This window comes from Carcharhinus amblyrhynchos, chromosome 11, assembly GCF_965287045.1.
Source record: "Carcharhinus amblyrhynchos chromosome 11, sCarAmb.v2.hapA, whole genome shotgun sequence".
NCBI lineage: Eukaryota > Metazoa > Chordata > Chondrichthyes > Carcharhiniformes > Carcharhinidae > Carcharhinus > Carcharhinus amblyrhynchos.
The window spans coordinates 94,001,899-94,029,040 of NC_137334.1; the positions used below are offsets into that span (position 1 = coordinate 94,001,899).

Here is a 27,142-nt window from a genome sequence, read left to right on the forward strand (position 1 = left end):
AACCAGAGCACCCGGAGGAAACTCACGCAGACATGGGGAGAACGTGCAGACTCCACAGACAGTGAACCAAGCCAGGAATCAAACCCAGGTCGTTAGGTGTATTTTTCTCATTTGAGCACATTCTCTCAGTTTATCTTTCATATCCACAAACGGAATCTTAAACAGTCTGCAACTGAGGACAGCGATATGAACAGTGATGGCAAGCATTACTGAAGTGGGAATGAGTGAGATAAATTTAACTTAAGTCAGCGTTCTTCTCCTGCAAATCAATGGTGAGAATTCAGCAATCGCACGGTATTCTGCTTTTCAATGCGCTATTGTGACAGACACATCACCTTGGAACAAAGTTTTGCAATAGTTATTTATGTAATCAATGATGTAAGGATCTCCCAAGCGTGTCTACGTCAACATCATCAACTGCCTTTCAACAGTGGGGTTTGGGGGTGGGGGGTGGGGGCTCGGCAGGTGGCAGTTGGAAATATCCAGTCAGGATGTTCCAACAGTCATGGTGTGTGGGGCAGGTTTGATGGAGCAGCTGATCTTTTTCTTGCCTGTCTGCTTTAAGTGTTGAAAGCATCGAACTGCTGCTAAACGGCCTCACTCGATTGATTGCTGCAGTTTGTAACCAGCAGAGCTCAGGACACTGCCAAGTGCTGTAAGGCATGGAAAAGCCAGACATTTTGTTCAACAATAATTTCAGGAGAGCTCCAGGCGCTGGTGCCTCATCCACCCAGCTGGCTGCCAGACGTTCCCTTGTCACTGGTTGCCTCTCTCCACCAGACATGGCCAAGAACATAAGCAATGTCTGGGGAATTGCAAAGCGCAGATTCCAGCCTGATGGTTGGCATAGAGACAGTACTTTGAACAAACATTCAGCACAAGACAAAAATTGGTTTGAGTCAACAATAGCTGGCTTGGAACAGCAGGATGTGTAACTTAATTAAGTGGCAATTAACTCATTTTAGTGGGTTTAAAGCGTGTTAGCCCAGATTAATTGCCATCACTCACCGAATCAAAGAAACAGCAGAGCAGCAATTGCAGATACTTCAAACCAGAGTTGGATATCATCTTTAATATTTTTCAATTCTGAGTAAAAGGAGATACATCAAAGGCTGGAGTAATATTATAACACAAGGGTATCTGGGAGAGGTAAAGTCTCCTGTTCTCCACCTGGCTAGTACCAGACTGTCAGAAATGTTACAGTAATAAGTCTCACAACACCAAGTGAAAGTCCAACAGGTTTATTTGGTAGCACAAGCCACAAGCTTTCAGAGCACTGCTCCTTCATCACGTGACTGGGAGTCATGTTCACAAACAGGACATATAAAGACACAAACTCAATTTATAAAAGAATGGTTGGAATCTGAATCTTTACAGGTAATCAAGTCTTAAAGTACAGACAATGTGAGTGGAGAGAGGGTCAAGCACAGGTTAAAGAGAGTATTGTCTCCAGCCAGGACAGTTAGTGAGATTTTGTAAGCCCAGGCAAGTCATGGGGGTTACAGATAGCGTGACATGAACCCAAGATCCCGGTTGAGGCCATCCTCATGTGTCTCGGCACTCTACACTAGCATCCCCCATGGTGATCACAACTGCCTCAGTTCTCAATGCCAACAACTGCCAATCTCCAGATGCAATTTTACAACTCATCCGCTTCATCTTGGACCACAACAACCAGTTCTTCATCCAGACACATGGAACAGCCATGGGGACCAAATTCGCACTTCAATATGCCAACATCTTCATGCACGGGTTTGAACAAGGCTTCTTCACCACACACAACCTTCAACTGATGCTATACACTAGATCCATCGATGGCATTTTTCTTCCTTTGGACTCATGGTGGACAATCACAAACAACTATATGATGACATCAACAAGTTCATTCCCACCATCAAACTCACTATGGACTACTCTCCGGAATTGGTTACATTCTTGGACACATGCATCTCCATTAAGGACGGTCACCTCAGCACCTCACTGTACTGCCAGCCCACGGATAACCTCATAATGCTCCACTTCTCCAGCTTCCACCCTAAACACGTTAAAGAAGCCATCCCCTACAGACAAGCCCTCCATAAACATAGGATCTGCTCAGATGACGAAGCTCGCAGACACTTCCAGACACTGAAAAATGCCCACATAAGAACAGGATATGGCGCTCGACTCATTGATCGATGGTTGTGACATGCCACAGCTAAAAAACACACCTCCTCAGAAGATAAACACGGGACACGGTGGACAGAGTACTCTATGTCGCCCAGTACTTCCCCAGAGTGGAGAAGCTACGACATCTCCTCCGGAGCCTTCAACATGTCATCAATGAAGACGAACATCTCGCCAAGGCCATCCCCACACCCCCACTTCTTGCCTTCAAACAACCGCACAACCTCAAACACACCATTGTCCGCAGCAAACTACCCAGCCTTCAGGAGAACAGTTACACGACACCGCACAACTCTGCCACAGCAACCTCTGCAAGAGGATCGGCGTTGAGGAGGAACTTCTTCACTCAAAGGGTGGTGAATCTCTGGAATTCTCTGCCCGTTGAGGTGGTGGAGGCTGCCTCGATAAATATTTTTAAGACACGGGTTGATGGGTTTTTGATAAGCGAGGGGATTAAGGGTTATGGGGAGAGGGCGGGAATGTGGAACTGAGCCACGACAGATCAGCCATGATCTTATTGAATGACGGGGCAGGCTCGAAGGGCTAGATGGCCTACTCCTGCTCCTACTTCTTATGTTCTTATGTTCTTATGTTAAAGAGAAATATAGCCACATGGATAAAGGTGGCTGGGGTAAGAAAATGACAAACACACAAGATGCATGAAAAACAAACTTTCCAATCATCCAAATTAGTGGTCATAGCAAACCAGGAGGGCAAAGATTGGAGATTATAGACAAACTGATAGATGTATCATATGGACAGATATGTGGGTGATGGAATCTAATAGATTGAGGAATGAACTGGGAATTTTTGGGAAAAAGCAGCAACTCAAAACATTAAGATTGTTAAAGAGAATGGGAGCAGGTCAATCTTGGGGTGCAGATATCTATGCTAGTGATCTAATAGTAACCCAATTCGCCCCGCAGAAGTGCTAATCACTGGAAACCAGCACCATTAGGTGGGACAAGTCACGCACATGCCTGACACTGAACTCCCGAACCGGTTCACTTGGAACTCATTTGCAGCAGGAGACTCCCAGGTAGACAGTGGAAAATGCTTTAAGGATGTTCTCAAAGCTTTCCCGAAGAGATTAAACATTCCCATCGACTCATAGGAGACCTTGGGCTTATAACTGACCCAAATGGAGAAGGTTCATTTGGGAATAGACCGGAGTCAGGGAGATTTTCTCAGGAATGTGTAGGGGTGAAGTGGAGGTGCTGTAGACAGTGCACAAACCTCCAAACAATCCACTTAACTTCAAGCACCACCTGTCCCACAGATGGTACACTGGACTTATCAGCCATCTCAGAACCCACTGAACCAGAGAAGCAGCAAAGATTCTCAAAGTTAGAGTTGCCCCTCAACTTTGGGTAAAAACGCTGGTAAATGGGATGAGGTGGGAGGGCAGGTGTTTCTCATGTGTCAGTGCAGACTCGACGGGTTGAAGGGTCTCTTCTGCGCTGTATGATTTTAAATCGTCTTCCATCTTGAGGGAATGCCTCAGAAGCAGCAATAACGATCTCAAAGTGTGGGCTTATAGCTAAAATGAAGGTCTGACAGAGACAACACATCAAATTCAATAAATCTAGCCATTTATTGGCCAAGACCAGGAAAACTGGCAGTCATTAAAACCATAACTGAGTCACAAATATCCTTCAGGCAAAGAAGCCTTGTCTGCCTTACCCAGTCTGAGCTGCACATGAATCCAGCCTGCACCACATGGTTGATTCCAAATACCCTGTGAACAGATCCAGCAAGCTATCACCACTGTCTCACAGCAAGAGGTGCGGCCCTGCCAGTGTCATGTACACTTTGAGCAAGTTGTTGTAAGAAGGGAGAGTAAAACAGGGACTCTGGTTGTTCAGCTTCTTGTCTATCTGGGCAAAGAAGCCGTGTTTTGCTGCAGCAAGATGAACCACATTCTTTATCTCTCAGCACAAATGTTACATTCACCCACTACCCATCCTGGTGTTATGTCTCATCAGGAGATTGTCCAAAGATATACGGATGAGGTTGATTGGCTGTGCTGAAGTTGCTCGTTAGTGTCCTGAGATGTGTAGGTTAGAGGGATTTAGCGGGTAAATATGTAGGTATATAGGGTTAGGGCCTGGGTGGGATTGTAGTCGGTGCACTGTAGGGATTCTCTGAGATTCTTCTGCTCAATAGGGATCAGAAAATATTTTTGGAAAACTTGCAGTTCATAAATAATGGGAGAAATGGAACTAAAAGACACTTGCCTTCAACAGACTTCAGTGTTAAAGCAGGAGCAGTCAGCTTAATACATTTCTAAAAGTGCTACTTTTCAATCAATTTAACTAGTTTCACAAAGAATGGTAGAAAACAAAGATTCCCAAAGGTAGAGAGCTGTCTCTCAACAAATGCTGAAAACCATCCATTGATGACCAACCAGAACTAATCTGTTTCTCAACTGACAGAATGTGTGTCCCTAGGTACTGCTGAAGATGCTGTGAATGTACAGTGTGCATGCAGAACATCCAGCCCATCCCATACAATTGTAATTCCTTGTGCATCACTTTATATATACACTCCCCATCCCAGCTGAAGCAACACAATCTCCCAGGAGAAGCAAAAAACTAGGTTAAAAAACACAGCCATTTGAAAGCAGTGACCATAAGTTTCCTAGGATCATTAGTCTGTGGTATTCTCTTCCCCATGACGCAGTAGAGGCTGGGTCATTCAACCTATTAAAGACAGAGTTAGAAGATTACAAGGAGACAAGGGTTATGGGACAGAAGTGGAGTTTGGAACAGCTATGATTTTATTGACTGGCAGAGCAGGTTTGAAGGGATGAAAGACAGAATCCTAAATCCTATGTTCCTATAGGAGTTCCATGACACAACATTAAAACTAAATCTTTGAATAATTTTTAATGATGTGGAGATGCCGGCGTTGGACTGGGGTAAACACAGTAAGAAGTCTCACAATACCAGGTTAAAGTCCAACAGGTTTATTTGTAGCAAACGCCACTAGCTTTCGGAACGCTGTTCCTTCGTCAGGTGGGTGGGAGTTCTGATCACAAACAGGGCATATAAAAACACAAACTCAATTTACATGAAATGATTGGAATGTGAGTCTTTACAACTATTCAAGACTTAAAGGTACAGACAATGTGAGTGGCGAGAGCATTACGCACAGGTTAAACAGATGTGTATTGTTTCCAGACAGGACAGTTAGTGAGATTTTGCAAGTCCAGGCAAGGTGTGGGTGTTACAGGTAGTGTGACATGAACCCAAGATCCCGGTTGAGGCCGTCCTCACATCTGCGAACTTGGCTATCAGTCTCTGCTCAGCAACTCTGTGCTGTCGTGTGTCATGAAGGGTGCTTTGGAGAATGCTTACCCAAAAATCAGAGGCTGAATGCCCGTGACTGCTGAAGTGTTACCAACAGGAAGAGAACAGTCTTGCCTGCTGATTGTCGAGTGGTGTTCATTCATCCATTGTCGTAACGTCCGCATGGTCTCCCCAGTGTACCATGCCTCAGGACATCCTTTCCTGCAGCGTATCAGGTAGACAACGTTGGCCGAGTTGCAAGAGTATGTACCATGTACCTGGTGGATGGCGTTCTCACGCAAGATGATGGTATCCGTGTCAATGATCCGGCACACCTTGCATTGGTTGAAGGTCCTGTATGGTGAAGAGGTCTTGTTCGAACCTGTGTATGAAGATGTTAGCATATTGAGGTGTGAATTTGGTCCCCATGGCTGTTCCGTGTGTCTGGATGAAGAACTGGTTGTTGAAGGTGAAGACATTGTGGTCCAGGATGAAGCAGGTAAGTTGTAAAACTGCAACTGGAAACTGGCAGTTGTCAACGTTGAGTACTGAGGCAGTTGCAGCAATTCATTAACTGCACTCAAGACAGCCCCGAGCACCACCCAAGCACAACGCAAAGCCATCCACGCTCTCACGACCAACCATAACATTATCAAACCAGCAAAGGGGGAGGGCCATCGTCATACTGAACAGAATGGATTACTGCAAAGAAGTACACCAACAACTGAATGAGGAACACTACAGACAGTTACCCACAAATCCAACCAAAGAACACACCCATCAACTCAACACTCTGATCAAGATCTTTGATCTGGACCTATAGAGCACCCTCCGTGCTCTCATCCCTGCGTTGGAGATCTCTACTGCCTTCTGAAGATACACAGGGCAAACACACCCAGCCGTGCGAGAACCTCTCCAGCTACGTCTAGGGCATCCTGAAACCCACTGTACAAAGAACCCCCAGCTTTTGTTGCAACACTACGGACTTCCTACAAAAACGCAACACACGTGGAGCAGTTGAATCAGGAGCACACCTCGTCACAATGGATGTCTCTGCACTCTACACCAGCACCCCCCCACAATGATGGCATTGTTGCAACTGCCTCAATACTCAATGCCAACAACATGATACGATGCTTGACTCATCGATGGATCCGACGCATCACAACCAAAAACTGCACCAACCTCCTCAGAAGACAAACACGGGACACGGTAGACAACAGAACCCTTCGGCGTCCAGTACTTCCCTGGAGCGGAGAGGCGATGACATCTTCTCCGGAGTGTTCAACATGTCATAAATGAAGACGAACATCTCGCCAAGGCCATCCTCACACCCCACTTCTTGCCTTCAAACAACTGTACAACCTCAAACAGACCACTGTCCGCAGCAAACTACCCAGCCTTCGGGAGAACAGTGACCACGGCACCACACAACCCTGCCACAGCAATCTCTGCAAGACGTGCCAGGTCATCGACATGGATGCCATCATCTCATGTGAGAAAACTATTCACCAGGTACACGGTACATACTCTTGCAACTCTGTCCAACATTGTCTAACTGATATGCAGGAAAGTATGTCCCGAGACATGGTACATTGGAGAGACCATGCAGACGTTACAACAACGGATGAATGAACACTGCTCGGCAATCACAAGGCAAGACTGTTCTCTTCCTATTGGGGAACACTTCAGCGATCACGGGCATTCAGCCTCTGATCTTCGGGTAAGAGTTGTCCAAGGCGGCCTTCATGACACACGACTGCACACAGTCGCTGAGCAGAGACTGATAGCCAAGTTCCGCACACGAGGATGGCATCAACCGGGATCTTGGGTTCATGTCACACTATCTGTAACCCCCACAACTTGCCTGGACTTGCAAAACCTCACTAACTTTCCTGTCTGGAAACAAAATCTCACTAACTTTCCTGTCTGGAAACAAAATCTCACTAACTTTCCTGTCTGGAAATGTGGTTTGTGCAGACTTGATGGACCAAATGGCCTCCTTCTGCACTGTAGAATTCTATGATTCGCGTTATACTGCGTCTGCCATTTATTTGCCCATTGACTCAACGTGTCTAAATCACCTTGACACTTCATAAAATCATCCTCACCACTCACATTCCCACCAAGTTTCATGTTATCAGCAAACTTGGAAATATTACTTTTGGTTCCCTCATCCAAACACTGATGCATCAGAAGCACTGATCTCGGCAGGGGCCCCACTTGCCTGCAACTTGGAAAAGACTCATTTATTCCTACTCTGTTTCCTGTCTGCTAATTAATTCTCAATCCATGCCAATATATTAACCCCAATCCTAGATGCTTTAATTTTGCAAACTAACTTTTTGGATATTATCCAAAGCTTCATTTTGTTTGTTTAAAAAATAAGTACTTTTCTTAAGCTTTCTGAAAATACAAATACACTACATCCATTGGCTCACCGTTATCTATTCTATTAATTACATCCTCTAAACCTGCAGTAGGTTTATCAAACATGATCTCTCTGTCATACCAAGTCACTGTGGCTTAGTGAACATAGACACCAGGGCCCAGATCATGGGTTAATGAAATGCACATCATGTTTAATACTTGAAAACAAAGGCAAAAGCAGAAGTTCTTGTTGTCGCAGACTTTCTCTGAGAGTTTGAACAGTAACAGAAAGAGACAGAGAGAGACCATAAAACATAGAAGCAGAATTAGGCCACTTGGCCCATCGGGTTTGGGGTTTTAATTAAGTCGGACAGCATGGTTGGTGCAGGCTTGGAGGGCTGAAGGGCCTGTTCCTTTGCTGTAATTTTATTTGTTCTTTGAGTCTGCTTGGCCATTCAATCATGGCTGATATTTTTCTCATCCCCATACTGTTGCCTTTTCCTCATAACCCCTGATCCCCTTATTAATCAAGAATCTGTGTCTTAAAGACACTCAGTGATGCGGCCTCCACAGCCTTCTGCTGCAAAGAGTTCCACAGATTCATCACTCTGTAGCTGAAGAAATTCCTCCTCATCTCTGATTTACAGGATCGCCCCTTTAGTCTGAGGTTGTGCCCTCTGGTTCCAGTTTTTCCTGCTAGTGGAAATATCCTCTCCACATCCACTTTATCCAGGCCTCGCAGTATCCTGCATGTGAGAAAAGCTTTTCTCTGTTAATTACCAGGCAGAATGCCGTGGAAAGCTTCTCCGTTGGTCAATGAGAAGGAACCCACAATGATTTAAGGACACATGGTGAGGATAGAAGAAGAAATCACAGTGGGCCTTAATGCTCAAAGCTGTGTTGGGAGGACCAAGGAACGTAAAGCTGGGTGTTACAACATAGGGACAGGAAGGTGGAGTGACATTAGATCACTTCCTGAAAAAACTGCAATTCTGAGGAAAGTATGCCGTACACCATATACGCAGCAGTGCAGTCACATTTGTAGGAATATAAGAGCAGGAGTAAGTTATTCAGCCTTTTGAGATTGCTCCATAATTTAATATGATCATGTCTTTTTCAATACCCTTTTCCCACATGAGCATCATACCCCATTGCCTCATTGGTATTCAGAATTTGTTAATCACTACTTTAAACATACTCAATGACTCAGCTTCCACATCCCTGCAGGGATGTTCTAAGGGTTACATTTCTGTAGTTTAGAGTGTCAGTTGCCCACTATGTAATACTTAATCAGTATTGATCATGGTTTGTTCGATCTAGTAATAGTCTTTTAACTTAAAACTTGGTCACAGAGAATCCAAACATCTTGTCGAAAGTTATGAGTCTGTATGGGGATCGTAACATACTTTCTGCCAGCTACAAGGGTGGTATGGTGGCACAGTGATTAGCACTGCTGCCTCACAGCACCAGGGACCTGGGTTCAACTCCCAGCTTGGGTCACTGTACAGAGTTTGCATGTTCTCCCCGTATCTACATGGGTTTCCTCCGGGTGCTCCGGTTTCCTCTCATAGTCTGAAAGACGTGCTGATTAGGGTGCATTGACCCGAACAGGCGCCGGAGTGTGGCAGCTAGGGGAGTTTCACTAACTTCATTGCAGTGTTAATGTAAGCCTTACTTGTGACTAATAAATACTTTCAAACTTTTATCACTCATTTCCTAAAACAAGGAAAAATTGATATTCTAGCATTGTTTCATTGTGCCTGTATAAATAATACACCCTGTATCCCATCCCCTATCTGTTCCCAATCTACTTTTACATTTTTGTATTCAAATATTTATCAATTTCTCTTTTTAAAATCCATTAAAAATTGTGTTCCTGGTAAGGCATTCAGTATTCCACCAACACATATAATAATAAATCTCCTAACTACTCCCTTGTGTTATTTTACATAAGAAATAAGAAATAGGAGCAGGAGTAGGCCATCTAGCCCTTCGAGCCTGCCCCGCCATTCAATAAGATCATGGCTGATCTGAAGTGGATCAGTTCCACATTCCCACCCTCTCCCCATAACCCTTAATCCCCTCTCTTATCAAAAACCCATCAACCCGCATCTTAAAAATATTTAGCGAGGTAGCCTCCACCACTTCAACGGGCAGAGAATTCCAGAGATTCACCACCCTTTGAGTGAAGAAGTTCCTCCTCAACTCTGTTCTAAACCGCCCCCCCTTTATCTTGAGGCTGTGTCCCCTAGTCCTATTATCCTTTCTGAGCAGGAAGAGTCTCTCCACCTCTATCCTATCCAGCCCATTCATCATCTTATACGTCTCAATGAGATCTCCCCTCATTCTTCTAAACTCTAACGAGTACAAGCCTAGTTTATTCAGCCTCTCCTCATAGCTCAACCCCCTCAACTCCGGCATCAACCTAGTAAACCTCCTCTGCACTCCCTCCAAGGAAAAAATATCCTTGCGTAAGTACGGTGCCCAAAACTGCACACAGTACTCCAGCTGCGGCCTCACCAATGCCCTATACAGCCGCAGCAAGACCTCCCTACTTTTATATTCAATCCCCCTCGCTATGAAGGCCAGCATCCCATTCGCCTTCCTGATCACCTGCTGCACCTGCAAGCTGGGTTTTTGCGACTCATGCACAAGGACCCCAAGGTCCCTCTGCACCATCGCCTGCTGCAGTTTTTCGCCACATAAGTGATAATCCTTCCTACCATTATTCCTACCAAAGTGGACCACCTTGCACTTGCCAACATTAAATTCCATTTGCCATTTCCTGGCCCATTCGCCCAGCCTATCTAGATCCTTCTGTAGACTCTCCACACCCTCCGCACAATTTGCCTTTCCTCCAATCTTGGTGTCATCAGCAAATTTCGACACCCTACACTCGGTTCCCTCCTCCAGATCATCTATATAAATGGTAAATAGCTGGGGCCCCAGCACCGACCCCTGAGGCACTCCACTAGTCACCATCCGCCAATCCAAATAGCAGCCATTGACCCCCCCACTCTCTGCCTCCTATTTGACAATCAATCCTCTATCCACGCTAACACGCTAACACCCTACCCCCAACTCCCTGTCCCCTGACCTTCTGCAATAACCTCCTGTGAGGTACCTTGTCAAACGCCTTCTGAAAATCCAGAAACACCACATCCACCGGCTCTCCTCTATCCACCGCCCTAGACACATCCTCATAGAACTCCAGTAAATTTGTCAGACACGACTTCCCTTTAACGAAACCGTGCTGCGTCTGCTCTATCAAGCAATTCCTCTCAAGATGCCTCGCTATTTCCTCCTTGATGACGGATTCTAACATTTTACCTACAACAGACGTTAAACTAACCGGCCTATAATTCCCTGCCTTTTGCCTGGCACCCTTCTTAAACAACGGCGTAACATTAGCCGCTTTCCAATCTTCCGGCACTTCCCCGGAATCCAGCGACGTCTGGAAAATAACCACCAAGGCATCCACTATCACCTCCGCCATTTCTTTCAGAACCCTCGGATGCATTCCATCCGGTCCTGGCGACTTGTCCGCATTTTGGTGGTGATCTTAAATTTATAACTTATTAATAATTCACTAATCAAGAAAAATACTTGCCTTCAATTTACTTTATCAAAGTAGTAATTTTCAAAAGAGAATTGGACATTCACGTGAAAAGAAAATATTTAGAGTTTTTAGACAAAGAGCGTAGGGGAAATGGGACTGATTAGAAAACTCTTCTGAGGGGGGATAAAAAAACAATATTTTCTATAATCCCTGTCGTACAATTTAACAGAGCATTAATCCCAGCCCAGAAGGTTCACCAGGATGTTGCCTGATCTCAAGGGTGTTGGCTAAGAGGAGAGGTTGAATAAACCTGGATTGTTTTCACTGGAAAGACAGAGGCTAAGGGAAGACCTGATAGAGGTCTACAAAATTATGAGAGGCACAGTCAGGGTGGATAGTCAAAGGCTTTTTCCCAGGGTGGAAGTGTCAATTACAAGGGGTACAAGTTCAAGGTGAGAGAGCGGCCAGCATAAGGGAAACATATAGAGAAAATTTTTCACACAGAAAATGGTGGGTTCCTTGAACGCGCTGTCAAAGGAGGTAGTGGTGGAAGCAGGCACATTAGCAACATTTAAGAGGCATTTGGATGGGTACATGAATCGGGAGGGAATAGAGGGATACGGACCGTGTAAGGACAGAAGGGTTTTTTTAAGTTTAGTAAAGGCATCATGATCGGCACAGGCTTGGAGGGCCGAAGGGCCTGTTTCTGTGTTGTACTTTTCTTTGTTCAGTTTAAGTGAAAGCGTCCCAAGAGAAAAGCTTTCTCCTTCACCAGTACTGCTGCCAGTATCCCACAAACTGAAACCCCCATCTCCCACACCACTCAACTCTTAACCCTGTGCTAATCTATAAGTGGCTCAGGTGGTAACCTGGAGATTATCACTTTTGACATTGTGTTATAATTTTGACCCTGAATCCTCAAATTCTCTCAGCAGAACATCATTCCTCATTTCCAGTCCCAGTGGTTGGCTCTCATGCACCACCATAACTGGATCCACCCCCTCAGAGTTTATCTCCAGCTACGAACAGTCACTAACCCTGACACCAGGCAGGCAACTCAACCTTCAGAATTCCGAGAGCTCCTAAAGCAGAGATGAGTATTTAACACTCTAAATATACTGTCTTCGATCACTGGCTCCCTGTACCAAGGTGCTGTGGTTTGTCTGGTCATCCATATAGGCAGTAAGATCTTTGTTTCTATTGGATAGGAAGCTCCTCCACTGTAAAAGATCACCTTGCCTCATTCCAACCCCCTGTCCTTCTCCCGCCTTGTCACCTCCTAACTGGAACATCAGGACAATTCTCCTGGATGCCTGCGATGCCTTCACTTTGCCACCAGTTCAACAAATAGGAGCTAAAGTCACTCAAGATGCTGAAACTTAGTGCAGAAATGGCTGTCCAGAACCAGAGGGTTCTTTACAATCTCCCACATGCTCCTGCCAAGACACACCTCCTGCTCTGACAAAGGGTCATCTGGACTCAAAATGTCAGCTCTTTTTTCTCCTTACAGATGCTGCCAGACCTGAGATTTTCCTGCATTTTCACACCTATTTGGATAGACGGTCACACCTCCTGCACTGCCGTCCCTATCCAACCCGGTTTTATTTCATCAATCAACATCTTCAGTTTATACTCTTTAGCCTTTCAACACATTGCTTGATTGCATTTGAGTTACGGGTAAATTGTGGTCACTAAACTGTAACCCAAACCAATACCAATATTAAAGACAAAAAGGATCCTGCCTCCCATACACCAAATTCACACTTGCACCAAACTGCCACCATTCACACACTGGATGCGTTCCCGCTACATTCTGGTTACACACATCAGTTACCAAATGAGCCATCATGAGATCAGTCCAATAGCTAGTTAAATGTAAGCACCTGGGAGAAGGCAGCTGCCATGTTTCAGTGCACAACGGTAGCACGGAAATCACCATACGCGAGTCAGCAGACTGCCCACAAAAGTGAGAGACAGAGTGCACTACTCATAAACAAATTTCATAATTTACATTCCGTTAGGCAGGTTAAATGTGAGGAATGCACAAATAAAACAGCCATTGTTCATTTTAAAAGTAAACAGTGCAGCTGCCAAAGTGTCCCTTGCACAATCTATCCAAATGACCAACAGGACAATCTCGTAAACAGCACGGAGGGGGGAATCTTTCGCAAAAACACTTCTTGTGGCGAACCTTTCTCATCCCACAATGTTCACTATCAATATTTCATCTATGTCACACAGATCAAACAATACTTTTACCAGACACAACCCAAGCTTCAGAATTCAATTGCTGAGTGAGAGTCACATAGTTCAAATACATATGATAGCATTTCACACATCCATCTTCTTGCCTTACTGCAGTTTCACTGCCAACAATCTCATTGCACAAGCCAGACTGTAAACAAAGACACTGCATTAAACATGGCCTTGTATTTGTAATATTGAGTATGTCAGATACCTTGTACAAACTTGTAGCAGCAATCTGACCAACACATCTGCAGCTTGTATTTACTTAGCAAGCACTATTACTGAGGTGAAGTTTAAAGTTTAAACTCCTCCACTCTGGATAATGTGTACAAATTTCTAACTCTGAAAAGCAGCCCTGGTGAGTCAGGGGGGACTGACTACTTCTCATTTCTGCAATCAACTGGCATTTCTAATCAAAGCCACCAATTTAACATTGAGAACATGAGTCATTTGCAGGGGTTACATTCCCACAATATTTAAGTAGCAAAATCTCAAACAGTGAATGTGTTTTTCAATGGGAGCCGATTAGATGGGTTCCAGCAATGCAAGGGCAAGCATTCTACAGCAGATCATGGCACAGGGCCTGTATCCTCTCACCTGATGAAGGAGCAGTGTTCTGAAAGCTCGTGCTACCAAATAAACCTGTTGGACTTTAGCTTGGTGTTGTGAAACTACTTACTGTGCCTCTATACAGCAGATGGGGGAGCCTAGAGAAAACATCTTAAATATTTTAAAAGGAGACAATCCGCCTTTAAGAAAAAAACGAATCATCTTGAAACAGGCAGACAAAAACCAGTGTGCGTTTCAAAATTGAACAGAGCTATGATTGCAGCTCAGGACCAAGATTTGATTTGATTATTGTCACATGTATTAGTATACAATAAAAGTTTTGTTTATTGTGCGCTATACAAAGCATACTGTTCATAGAGAAGGAAAGGAGAGAGTGCAGAATGTAGTGTTACAGTCATAGCTAGGATATGGAGAAAGATCAACTTAATGCAAGGTAGGTCCATTCAAAAATCTGATGGCAGCAGGGAAGAAGCTGTTCTTGAGTCGGTTGAGATTTTTGTACCCTTTTCTCGATGGGAGAACGTGGAAGAGAGAATGCCCGGGGTGCACAAAGTCCTTAATTATACTGGCTGTTTTTCTGAGGCAGCAGGAAGTGTAGACAGAGTTAATGGATGGGAGGCTGGTTTGCATGATGAATTGGGCTACATTCACGACCCTTTGTAGTTTCTTACAGTGTTGGACAGAGTAGGAGCCATACCATGCTTTGATACAAGCAGAACACTTTTTATGGTGCATCTGTAAAAGCTGATGAGTCGGAGTGGACATACCAAATTTCCTTGGCCTCCTGAGGAAGTAGAGGCGCCAGCATGGATGGACCAGGGCAGATTGTTGGTGTTGTGGACACCTAGAAACTTGAAGCTGTCAACTATTTCCACTTCACCCCCATTCATATCAACAGGGGCACGTCCTCCACAACACTTCTTGAAGTCTCCTTCGATTTGCTGACATTGAGGGAGAGTTTACTGCCATTGCAACAGATTCTCTATCCCTTTCCTGTACTCTGCCTCAGATGTTTCCGGGTTAATCTCTTTGTTTAGGATGCAGTTCAGCTGCATTCATTCCAAGCACTATTTCGCACCAAGGTTGGAAAAGTGCTTCAAAAAAGAATTAAATTTCCATGGCGAGGTCTCATGGAAGGAATCTGTTTCCAGGGACTTTGGCATCAACTCCCCAATAAAACAGGTCTCTGCTCTGTCATGGCTGTTGTTTCTTCGGGGAAAGAAAATGTAGAAAGGCAAACAATTGCTCATGCAACAGGTGATGTGATGTGCAAAAGCTTTAGTGTGGGTAAATAGTGGCGGTGTAGAGATATTGTCACTGGACTAATAATCCAGAGGCCCGGGATAATGCCTTGGGGATGCAGTTCTAATCCCGCCATGGCATACAACAAAACTGGAATTCAATAACAATCTGGAATTAAGAAAGCACTGATGACCATGAAACCATTGTTGATTGTTGTAAAAACCCATCTGGGTCACTAGTGTCCTTAGGGAAGAAAATTTGCCATCCTCACCTGGTCTGGCCTAATGTGGCTCCAGAGCCACAGCAATGTGGTTTGACTCTTAGAACATCCTCTGCAATGGCCTAACAAACCAGTTCAAGGGCAATTAGGGATGGGCAATCAATGGCATCTCAGCCAGCGAGATCCACATTCCATGAATGAAAAAAAAGCAAGTTGTGAAAGGTGGTCTTTACCAAACGAACCAGGAGTTTGATGCTTAGGGCCCACATTCACAAGGAATCGAATGATACCAGTGCCAACTCATTCTTTATTGGGACCAATGAGTAAACAAGACAACTGAAGAGGTAGATTCAAAGAAGTCAAGAGAAATATTCAGCAATATAGGAAAGGTCAGCCCAGGTGAAGGTGTACAGAACAGTCGTAGCTTTGTGTCAGGGACTAGGAATTGGTATAAAGAGAGTATAAGAATAATGGGAAAGGGAATGTTTTCTAACCGGCAAACGTGACAAGCAGCAATCCATAAGAATCTGTACTGCAACCTCAGCTTTTGATGATGTAAGCTAATGACTCAGATGAAGGAAAGTGGCAAAATGGCCAGCAAAAAGTTGATTTTAAGGGGGGGGAAAAAATGTGAGAGTAATCTAACCAGGAATATAAAAACAGATTGTACCAGTGTTGTCATCTATATCAAAGAGAGTTGCTGGAGTAAATGCTGATCCCTTAGAAGCAGAGACAGGAGGAACTGGCAATGAGGGCATGGCAGAGACATTGAACAAATATTTTATGGCTGCCTTCACAGTCGACAAGTTTCACACCAGAAAAACTGAGAGGCTAAAAAGAAAGAGGAAAATAATATCAACTGGACTAGAGGGCACAGCCTCAAGATAAGGAGGGGGGCAGTTTAGAATGGAGTTGAGGAGGAACTTCTTCACTCAAAGGGTGGTGAATCTCTGGAATTCTCTGCCCGTTGAAGTGGTGGAGGCTACCTCGCTAAATATATTTAAGACGCAGGTAGTTAGATTTCTGATAGACAAGGGAATTAAGGGTTATAGGGAGAAAGCGGGAAAGTGGAACTGAGCCACTTCAGATCAGCCATGATCTCTTTGAATGGCGGGGCAGGCTTGAGGGGCTAGATGGCCTACTCCTGCTCCTATTTCTTATGTTCTTATGTAACTGAGAAAAACTTAAGGGACTAAGATCTGACAAACGCCCAGGACACGTTGGTTTACATCTTTGGGTTCTTAAAGAGAGAGCTGCAGAATTAATTGGTGGGTGATTTTTAAAAACCCCTAGGTACAGGAATGGTCCCAATAAGTTGGACGTTAGCAAATAGAGCACTGTTGCACAAGAAAGGAAGGAGAGAGAAAACAGTGAACTACAGATCAGTTAACCAAACATCAGCTCTTGGGAAAATGCTGGAATCTATTATTAAGGAAGTATTAACAATGTATGCAGAACAGAGGAGTATGATGAGAACAAGTCAACATGGTTTTACAAAAAAGGAAATCCTGTTTGACAATTTTATTTGAGTTTTTTTGAGGAAGTAACTAGGAGCGTAGACAAAGTGACAACCAGTAGATTCAGCATATTTGGACTGCAAGAAGTATTTAATAAAATGCCACACGTAAGGTTAATAGGCAGGATAAGGGCTTATGGAATTGGGTGTGATATGTTAACATGGATTGAGGATTGTCTCCCAGACAGGAAGAGGAGGAGAATGGGGCTTTTGAAATTGGTCGGCTAAAACAACTGCAATGCCATCGCGATCAACATGAAGGCTTCAACTATTTACAATCCATATTAATAACAGGGGCAAAGAGACAGAGTAATGTTTGATGATACAAAACTAGATAGGAATGCAAGCTGTGAAGAGGACATAGAGAGGCTGCAAAGAGATATAGATAGAATAAGTAAGTGGGCAACAAGGTGGCAGATGTAGTACAATGTGGGTAAGTGTGAGCTTATTTACTTTGGTCATAACAATATTTATTGAAAGGACCGAAACTTGTAAACATTGATCTACAGATAAGGAACAGAGCAAGTTAACATGTGGTTACAATAAGAAGGCAAATGGCATGTTGGGCCTTGGAGGACAAGAATGAGATCTTGCTACTGCTGTACAGAGCTTTAGTGAGACCACAGCTGGAATACTGTCTGCAGTTTTGGTCTCCAATTTAAGGATGGATATTTGTACTGTTTTGGCCACATTCATTGGATGGATGATGGCAGTATATAAATGATCTTCAATAGCGGGAACTGGCCACAGAGTCATGACCTTTTGGATGTCCATACCTTCGCTATGTGGACATCCGCAAGCGAAATTTGAAAAGGGTGGAAAAATAAGCAGACAACTGGGACAGAGTCACTGAAGGCTGAGATCTCTGGAAATTGACTGTCAGGAAGTGCACTGGAAAAGGCGAGCAGAAACAAAAATCTCAGTTGCCAAGAAGAGGCCAGAATGAAAACAGAGGGCAATGAATCATGTACCTTATCAGCCTCCCATCTTCTTCTGCAGCAAACGTGGCAGAGACCGTCATACCAGAGTACGATGCCTGAGCCACACCGGACTATGCTGCATTCAGCGCAAACAGTGGAGGGCTGCCACCAGGAAACCCTGCATTGGCTTGTATTTCCTTGAGTAGACAGATGAAGAGTGATCGAATTGCGATAAAAGGATTTGAAAGCAGCTACAAAGGAGCTATACTCTCCAGTGAGGAAATCTAGAACAAGGGGGCTTCATTCTCAAATGAGCACTACCCTATTCAGGAGCGAAATCAGTAAAGTTTAAAGTTTTATTTATTAGTGTCACAAGGAGGCTTACATTAACACTGCAAAGAAGTTACTGTGAAAATCTCCTAATTGCCACACTCCGGGGCTTGAGGGAGAATTTAGCACAGCCAATGCACCTAACCAGCAGTAAACTGGAGCACCCAGAGGAAACCCATGCACACACTGTCCGCACAGACAGACAGTGACCCAAGCTGGGAATGGAACTCAGGTCACTGGTGCGGTGAGGCAGCAGTGCTAACCACGGTGCCACCAAGCAGCAATCTTTCACACAAAGAGGATTAGAAATCTGGAATTCTCTCTCAAAAGGTGCAGATGCTGAGGGCTATTGGAATTTTCAAAACCTCAGATACTCAGTGACATAAAGATTATGGGTTAAGGCAAGTAAATTTAACAAAGGTATATATATATATCTGCCGTGATCTAAGGGAATCACAGAAAAGGTTCGAGTGGCTGCTTAGCTTGCCTCTCTTCCTGTGATACTTTGACGTACACTAGAAAGGTTGGACCAGAACAGATAAATAGGAGTTTAAAATGGATAAGTCAGGAAAAAAAATTAATCCAAATAATAACATATGGAGGTACCAAGAATCACAGCATATTTGCCCATCCCACTTCTTTGAGATGCAAGTTTAAGCTGATGCCCAAATAATAAATGTATCTTTAGAGCAAAACGCACATGAGTAAATAGCCTCAACTTTTCAGCTGAAAGACACATGTTTCAAGCTCTGCTTGTTTTATAAAGTCAGTGCATTGGATCAGGCAGGTGAAATCAACCACGTGGCCTGTGCAGGAGAGGTCTGCAGCAAGCAGACCATGCATGGTGACTGACAAATAGAAATGGGATCTCCTGCACATTTCAGATTTGGCAGTGAAGGCGATCCTGTTTTCAGAAGCATTTTTCAAAGTTTCAAGGTTTGACTTACGTGCCGTGATACCAAAGAAGGCACTGTGGAATTCAAACAGTGTCAATGTGGGGGAGTTAGCTGACGAGAGGAAAGGCTTTTGATGAAGAACTCAAAAGATTGACAGCTTCCAAAATAAATCTCCCTCAGTCTGGATGGGCTCTTCTCTCAGGACGGCTGAGAGAAATATAACTGGATACGCCAGTGTCACAGACTGTAAGCTTTCAAACTCTCTTCCACATGGAGACAAAGAACTGGAAGGTTACAATTATAATGCACTATTACCAACAGGAGACAGGCAGAAACCTGACAACTACAAGTCTGTCAGCTCATCATCAATGCCACAAACTTCGAGACAGCACAATCCAGCACAAAATTAATTGCCACTACTGTACCCCACTGTAGTATTCACAGGCCGATCCCCCCGTGTTATATAGTGATAGACCCAGCCCCACCAGTACTGTACCCCAGTGTTATACAGTGACAGACCCGTCCCCACCAGCGCTGTACCCCAGTGTTATACAGTGGCAGACCTGTCCCCACCAGCACTGTACCCCAGTGTTATACAGTGACAGACCCGTCCCCACCGGCGCTGTACCCGTGTTATACAGTGACAGACCTGTCCCCACCAGCGCTGTATCCCAGTGTTATACAGTGACAGACCCGTCCCCACCAGCGCTGTACCCCAGTGTTATACAGTGACAGACCTGTCCCCACCAGTACTGTACCCCAGTGTTATACAGTGACAGACCCATTCCCACCAGTACTGTACCCCAGTGTTATACAGTGACAGACCCGTCCCCACCAGTACTGTACCCCAGTGTTATACACTGACAGACCCATTCCCACCAGTACTGTACCCCAGTGTTATACAGTGACAGACCTGTCCCCACCAGCGCTGTACCCCAGTGTTATACAGTGACAGACCCATCTCCACCAGTACTGTACCCCAGTGTTATACAGTGACAGACCTGTCCCCACCAGCGCTGTACCCCAGTGTTATACAGTGACAGACCCATCCCCACCAGTACTGTACCCCAGTGTTATACAGCGGCCAACCTGTTCCCACCGATGATGTCAGAGTAGCCATCTCAGAAGTCAACCCACAGAAAGTGACTGGCTTGGATGTGATACCTGGATGAACGCTCAGGTCCAGTGTGGACAGTTGGCGGTGATACTCACAGACATCATCAACCTGTCCTTACAACAATCAGAGGTCCCTACCTGCTTTAAGAAGACAACCATCATCCCGGTACCAAAGAAAGCCAGGCAGTGTGTCTTAATGACTACCATCAGATGGCTCTGACATCCATCATAATGAAGTGCTTCTAAAGGTTAATCGTGGCACAAATCAATTCCTTCCTACTAGACTACTTGGTCTGCTACAGTTCTTCTATCACTACAACAGATCCACAGCAGACGCCATTTGCCTGGGTCTGCACTCAACCCCAGAACACTTAGATAACAAAGGCACTTATATCAGACTCCTACTCATACATTACAGCTCAGCCTGTAACACCATTATTCCGACAAGATTCATCTCCACACTTCGCGGCCTGGGGCTCAGCTCCTTCCTCTGCAACTGGATTCTAGACTTCCTAACCCACAAATCGCAGTCAGTAAGGATAGGCAACAACACCTCCTCCATGATCATCCTCAACACTGGTACTCTTCAAGGCTGTGTTCTCGGCCCCCTTACTATACTCCTTACACACCTATTACTGCATGGCTAAATTCCTCTCCAACTCAATTTTCTAGTTTGCTAATGATGTCACCGTTGTGGGTTGGATCTCAAACAACGATGAGACAGAGTACAGGAAAGAGATAAAGAATCTGGTGAATGGTGCGATGACAATAATCTCTTCCTCAATATCAACAAAACAAAGGAGATAGCCAGCAGCTTTAGCAAGCATATTGGAGGGCATGCCCCTCTCTACATCCATGGGGATGAAATAGAAATGGTCGAGAGTTTCAAGTTTCCAGGTATCCACATCAACATGCCCTGGTCCCTTCATGCAGATGCTACAGTTAAGAAAGCCCATCAATGCCTCTACTTTAACAGAAGACTAAGGAAATTTGCATTGCCGCTCACCAACTTTTACACATAAAAGGAAGCATTTTTTCTGGTTGTGGTATGGCTACTGCTCTATCCAAGACATCAAGAAACTAAAACGGTCATGAACAAAGCTCAGTCCATTACTCAAACAAGCCTCTCATCCAGCGACATTCTCCTGCCACCTTGGAAAAACAGCCAGCATAATCAATGACCCCACGCAACCCAGTGTTATACAGTGACAGAACCATTCCCACCAGTACTGTACCCCAGTGTTATGCAGCGACAGACCCATCCCCACCAGTACTGTACCCCAGTGTTATACAGCGACAGACCCATTCCCACCAGTACTGTACCCCAGTGTTATACAGTGACAGACCCGTCCCCACCAGTACTGTACCCCAGTGTTATAGTGACAGAACCATTCCCACCAGTACTGTACCCCAGTGTTATACAGTGACAGACCCGTCCCCGCCAGTACTGTACCCCAGTGTTATACAGTGACAGACCCATTCCCACCAGTACTGTACCCCAGTGTTATACAGTGACAGACCCGTCCCTACCAGTACTGTACCCCAGTGTTATACAGTGACAGACCCATTCCCACCAGTACTGTACCCCAGTGTTATGCAGCGACAGACCCATCCCCACCAGTACTGTACCCCAGTGTTATACAGCGACAGACCCATTCCCACCAGTACTGTACCCCAGTGTTATACAGCGACAGACCCATTCCCACCAGTACTGTACCCCAGTGTTATACAGTGACAGACCCATCCCCACCAGTACTGTACCCCAGTGTTATACAGCAACAGACCCATTCCCCACCAGTAGTGTACCCCAGTGTTATACAGCGACAGACCCATTCCCCACCAGTACTGTACCCCAGTGTTATACAGCGACAGACCCGTCCCCACCAGTACTGTACCCCAGTGTTATACACTGACAGACCCATTCCCACCAGTACTGTACCCCAGTGTTATACAGTGACAGACCTGTCCCCACCAGCGCTGTACCCCAGTGTTATACAGTGACAGACCCATCTCCACCAGTACTGTACCCCAGTGTTATACAGCGACAGACCCATTCCCACCAGTACTGTACCCCAGTGTTATGCAGCGACAGACCCATCCCCACCAGTACTGTACCCCAGTGTTATGCAGCGACAGACCCATCCCCACCAGTACTGTACCCCAGTGTTATACAGCGACAGACCCATTCCCACCAGTACTGTACCCCAGTGTTATACAGCGACAGACCCATTCCCCACCAGTACTGTACCCCAGTGTTATACAGTGACAGACCCATTCCCCACCAGTACTGTACCCCAGTGTTAGACAGTGACAGACCCATTCCCCACCAGTACTGTACCCCAGTGTTATACAGTGACAGACCCATTCCCCACCAGTACTGTACCCAGTGTTATACAGGGACAGCCCCATTCCCACCAGTACTGTACCCCAGTGTTATACAGCGACAGACCCGTCCCCACCAGTACTGTACCCCAGTGTTATACAGCGACAGACCCGTCCCCACCAGTACTGTACCCCAGTGTTATACAGTGACAGACACATTCCCACCAGTACTGTACCCCAGTGTTATACAGTGACAGACCCGTCCCCACCAGTACTGTACCCCAGTGTTATACAGCGACAGACCCATCCCCACCAGTACTGTACCCCAGTGTTATACAGCGACAGACCCATTCCCACCAGTACTGTACCCCAGTGTTATACAGTGACAGACCCATCCCCACCAGTACTGTACCCCAGTGTTATACAGCGACAGACCCATCCCCACCAGTACTGTACCCCAGTGTTATGCAGCGACAGACCCATCCCCACCAGTACTGTACCCCAGTGTTATACAGCGACAGACCCATTCCCACCAGTACTGTACCCCAGTGTTATACAGTGACAGACCCATCCCCACCAGTACTGTACCCCAGTGTTATGCAGCGACAGACCCATTCCCCACCAGTACTGTACCCCAGTGTTATACAGCGACAGACCCATCCCCACCAGTACTGTACCCCAGTGTTATACAGTGACAGACCCATCCCCACCAGTACTGTACCCCAGTATTATACAGCGACAGACCCATTCCCCACCAGTACTGTACCCCAGTGTTATACAGCGACAGACCCATTCCCCACCAGTACTGTACCCCAGTGTTATACAGCGACAGACCCATTCCCCACCAGTACTGTACCCCAGTGTTATACAGCGACAGACCCATCCCCACCAGTACTGTATCCCAGTGTTATACAGTGACAGACCCATTCCCCACCAGTACTGTACCCCAGTGTTATACAGTGACAGACCCATCCCCACCAGTACTGTACCCCAGTGTTATACAGCGACAGACCCATCCCCACCAGTACTGTACCCCAGTGTTATACAGTGACAGACCCATCCCCACCAGTACTGTACCCCAGTGTTATACAGCGACAGACCCATCCCCACCAGTACTGTACCCCAGTGTTATACAGTGACAGACCCATCCCCACCAGTACTGTACCCCAGTGTTATACAGTGACAGACCCATCCCCACCAGTACTGTACCCCAGTGTTATACAGTGACAGACCCATTCCCCACCAGTACTGTATCACAATTTTAAGCAAATGAAAACTTCATGCTGCAATAACTCAGATTGAGCTCAGCAGAATCTACAGTCTAGACTCCAGGAGCGGCGGCAATGTGTCCCAGGATGAACATCACAGCCAGTTACTGACAGCTCTGTCCTTCCCCAGTCCCTCCGGGCACAGGCTGAGAGCCGGGGCAGCGAGGCCTGTAATCCCCGCTCTGCCACAGCCCGAGCCCGTGGATAAGGCCCCGGCCTGGAGAGGCTGTGAGACCCCGATCCCCGGCTCCAGGCCTTCCCCAGCCCCCGGCTCCAGGTCCCCGTCCCCGGCCCCGCGGCTCCCCTCCCGGGCCCCGATCCCCGCGCTGCCGCTACCCGAGAGGCCGCTGCTCCTACCCGAGTGCTGAGCATCCAGGCCGCAGCTGCGGTGCGGGCTCGGCTCTGAGGCGGCGGTGCGGTGAAGGCCCCGCTCTCTCTCGCTCTCCCGCCGCCGGGAGGGATTTTCGGCCCCGGTGGAAAAATCCCCTTCGCGCGAGGCCGTAGCGGAGCCCGAACTGTGCAGAGTGCGCCTGCGCCACAGCCGGGCCCGGCCACGGCGCCTGCACTCCATTGGGAGCTCTGCAGCACGCGTGCGTACCAGCCGGGCCCGGCCAAAGCGCCTGCGTTCCAATGCACCCGACAATACGCCTGCGTGCCAGCCGGGCATGACCACAGCGCTTGCGCCGTGCTGAGAACTGAACACTGTATCTGCGCCGCAGCCGGACCCGGCTTGCTGCGCCTGCGCACCGCTACCCCATTGTAGGCACCGGGTGTGAAACATGTGATTTGTTCCAAGAATTGTTCCTAATGACAAGGGAATGGAGTTATTCCCATTCCCACAGTGTAAAGGGAATGGAGTTATTCCCATTCCCACAGTGTAAAGGGAATGGAGTTATTCCCATTCCCACAGTGTACAGGGAATGGAGTTATTCCTATTCACTCAGTGTAAAGGGAATGGAGTTATTCCCATTCACTCTGTAAAGGGAATGGAGTTATTCCCATTCAAACAGTGTAAAGGGAATGGAGTTATTCCCATTCACTCTGTAAAGGGAATGGAGTTATTCCCATTCACTTAGTGTAAAGGGAATGGAGTTATTCCCATTCACTTAGTGTAAAGGGGATGGAGTTATTCCCATTCCCACAGTGTAAAGGGAATGGAGTTATTCCCATTCACTCTGTAAAGGGAATGGAGTTATTCCCATTCAAACAGTGTAAAGGGAATGGAGTTATTCCCATTCACTCTGTAAAGGGAATGGAGTTATTCCCATTCACTTAGTGTAAAGGGAATGGAGTTATTCCCATTCACTCAGTGTAAAGGGAATGGAGTTATTCCCATTCACTTAGTGTAAAGGGAATGGAGTTATTCCCATTCCCACAGTGTAAAGGGAATGGAGTTATTCCCATTCACTCTGTAAAGGGAATGGAGTTATTCCCATTCACTTAGTGTAAAGGGAATGGAGTTATTCCCATTCACTTAGTGTAAAGGGAATGGAGTTATTCCCATTCACTTAGTGTAAAGGGAATGGAGTTATTCCCATTCACTTAGTGTAAAGGGAATGGAGTTATTCCCATTCCCACAGTGTAAAGGGAATGGAGTTTGTAAGGGATGGTAGTGTACTTTTTGAGTCAAGCCATCTGGGGCGGAAACCATGACAGAACCGTTATTGTAACCTAAGGGGTTAAACGCTAAGACCAGCAGATGATGAAACACATAGAAAAAGAAGAAAAAAAAAACATGAGACTGGCAGGCGCCCGGGGTCTTCAGCATAGCTTAAAAGAGATAGGAAAACAAACTAATTTACACCATATAAAATAAATGTGTTAGCAATTTACAGGACAATGAAAAAGAGTTAGCTGAATTGATGAGAGGTAAAACGATTTAAGCCTTAAAGGGGGTGATTGGATTAGAGTTAATGGGATGTCAACAAGGGAGGAGCTCACTCGGTAAAGGGATTAGGAAGTGGTAACCAATGAAGAAAGGAGGGCTGTCCTATTGTTATCTAGAAAAATGTATATAAACTATGATTGTGTAAAGCAAGGTGTGTGTACCCACGGGACGGCACCCTTTCTTGCAAGATCGAATAAACCGACAGTTAGCTGAACTCATCCGTGTCTTTGATTCAAGGGGGGGATCATAAAAGTGAGTATCGGACCGTTTCTCACAATTGGGGGCTCGTCCGGGATCTGGAATTATAACGGGGGTTTCCCTCGACTAGACCAAATCGATGGAATAAGACGCGTCTGGTGTATATTTACACGTAAAAACGTCGTTTTGGTCTGGAAGGAGGGGAATCTGAAACCACTCAATTGAGATAATTCTGGACCCTGGAGAATCACACGGATGACTTCTATACACTAGGACTGCTAGGACTGTGACTGAAATTTGTGAGGGGGTATACACATCATTGGAAGAAGTCGGACAACTCCGTGCACGGATCAAGGTAAGAAATTTCTCTCCCGGGAATTCGGCTGATTAAGGGTGAGAGTCATTTTCTTCCTTGTTGACTTTATGGTTATGACAGTTTGATCTGAGGGCGCAAATAAATTAACTTGTGTCCAAGACGACAACTGAAGACTAACCATGGGAGGTAAACCGTCCAAGAGTAAGGATGGGAAACCGGGAAATAATAATGATGAAAAGGGAATACCCCCCGACAGTCCTCTGGGGATACAGTTAGAAAATTGGGATTGGGACCAAAAGACTAAGGACTTAAAAAAGAAGGTTATGATAAAATATTGTTGTTTTGTGTGGACGAAGGAACCAATCCGAAAACCATCTGTATTGTGGCCAAAATATGGATCGGATGAGGATTGGGTCTGTCAGATATTAAATTTATATGTTAATAGTAAACAACTCTTTAACCCCGAGGAAAGTAAGTACGCTGCCTGTTGGGTGGGCGCAATGAGTAGATCGCCACAACCAGTCTCCCTGTATCCAATGATCCCACAGAGCAGACCGGGGCAATGGGACCCTCTTGACAACCTCCGGCCGCCACCCCCTCCTGTACCAAATGTACCCCCTGCATATCAACCAAATAATAATGGGGCCCAAGGGCCAGATCTCATAAAGCTTGAGAACGGCGCAGGAGGCGGACCCCCAGTTGAGGGTC

The 27,142-nt window shown here is 45.9% G+C and overlaps 1 protein-coding gene across 1 annotated transcript in view; it reads right to left on the minus strand.

Moving 5' to 3' along the window:
* The window catches only part of map3k2 (mitogen-activated protein kinase kinase kinase 2), a 79,402-nt gene extending 54,930 nt beyond the window's left edge, over window positions 1–24,472 (minus strand). Inside the window, exon 1 of the mRNA XM_080199597.1 lies at window positions 24,390–24,472. The gene's annotated coding sequence lies outside the window, so the exon portion shown is untranslated. The remainder of the gene's footprint in view (window positions 1–24,389) is intronic.
* Between the last annotated feature and the right edge of the window lie 2,670 nt (window positions 24,473–27,142).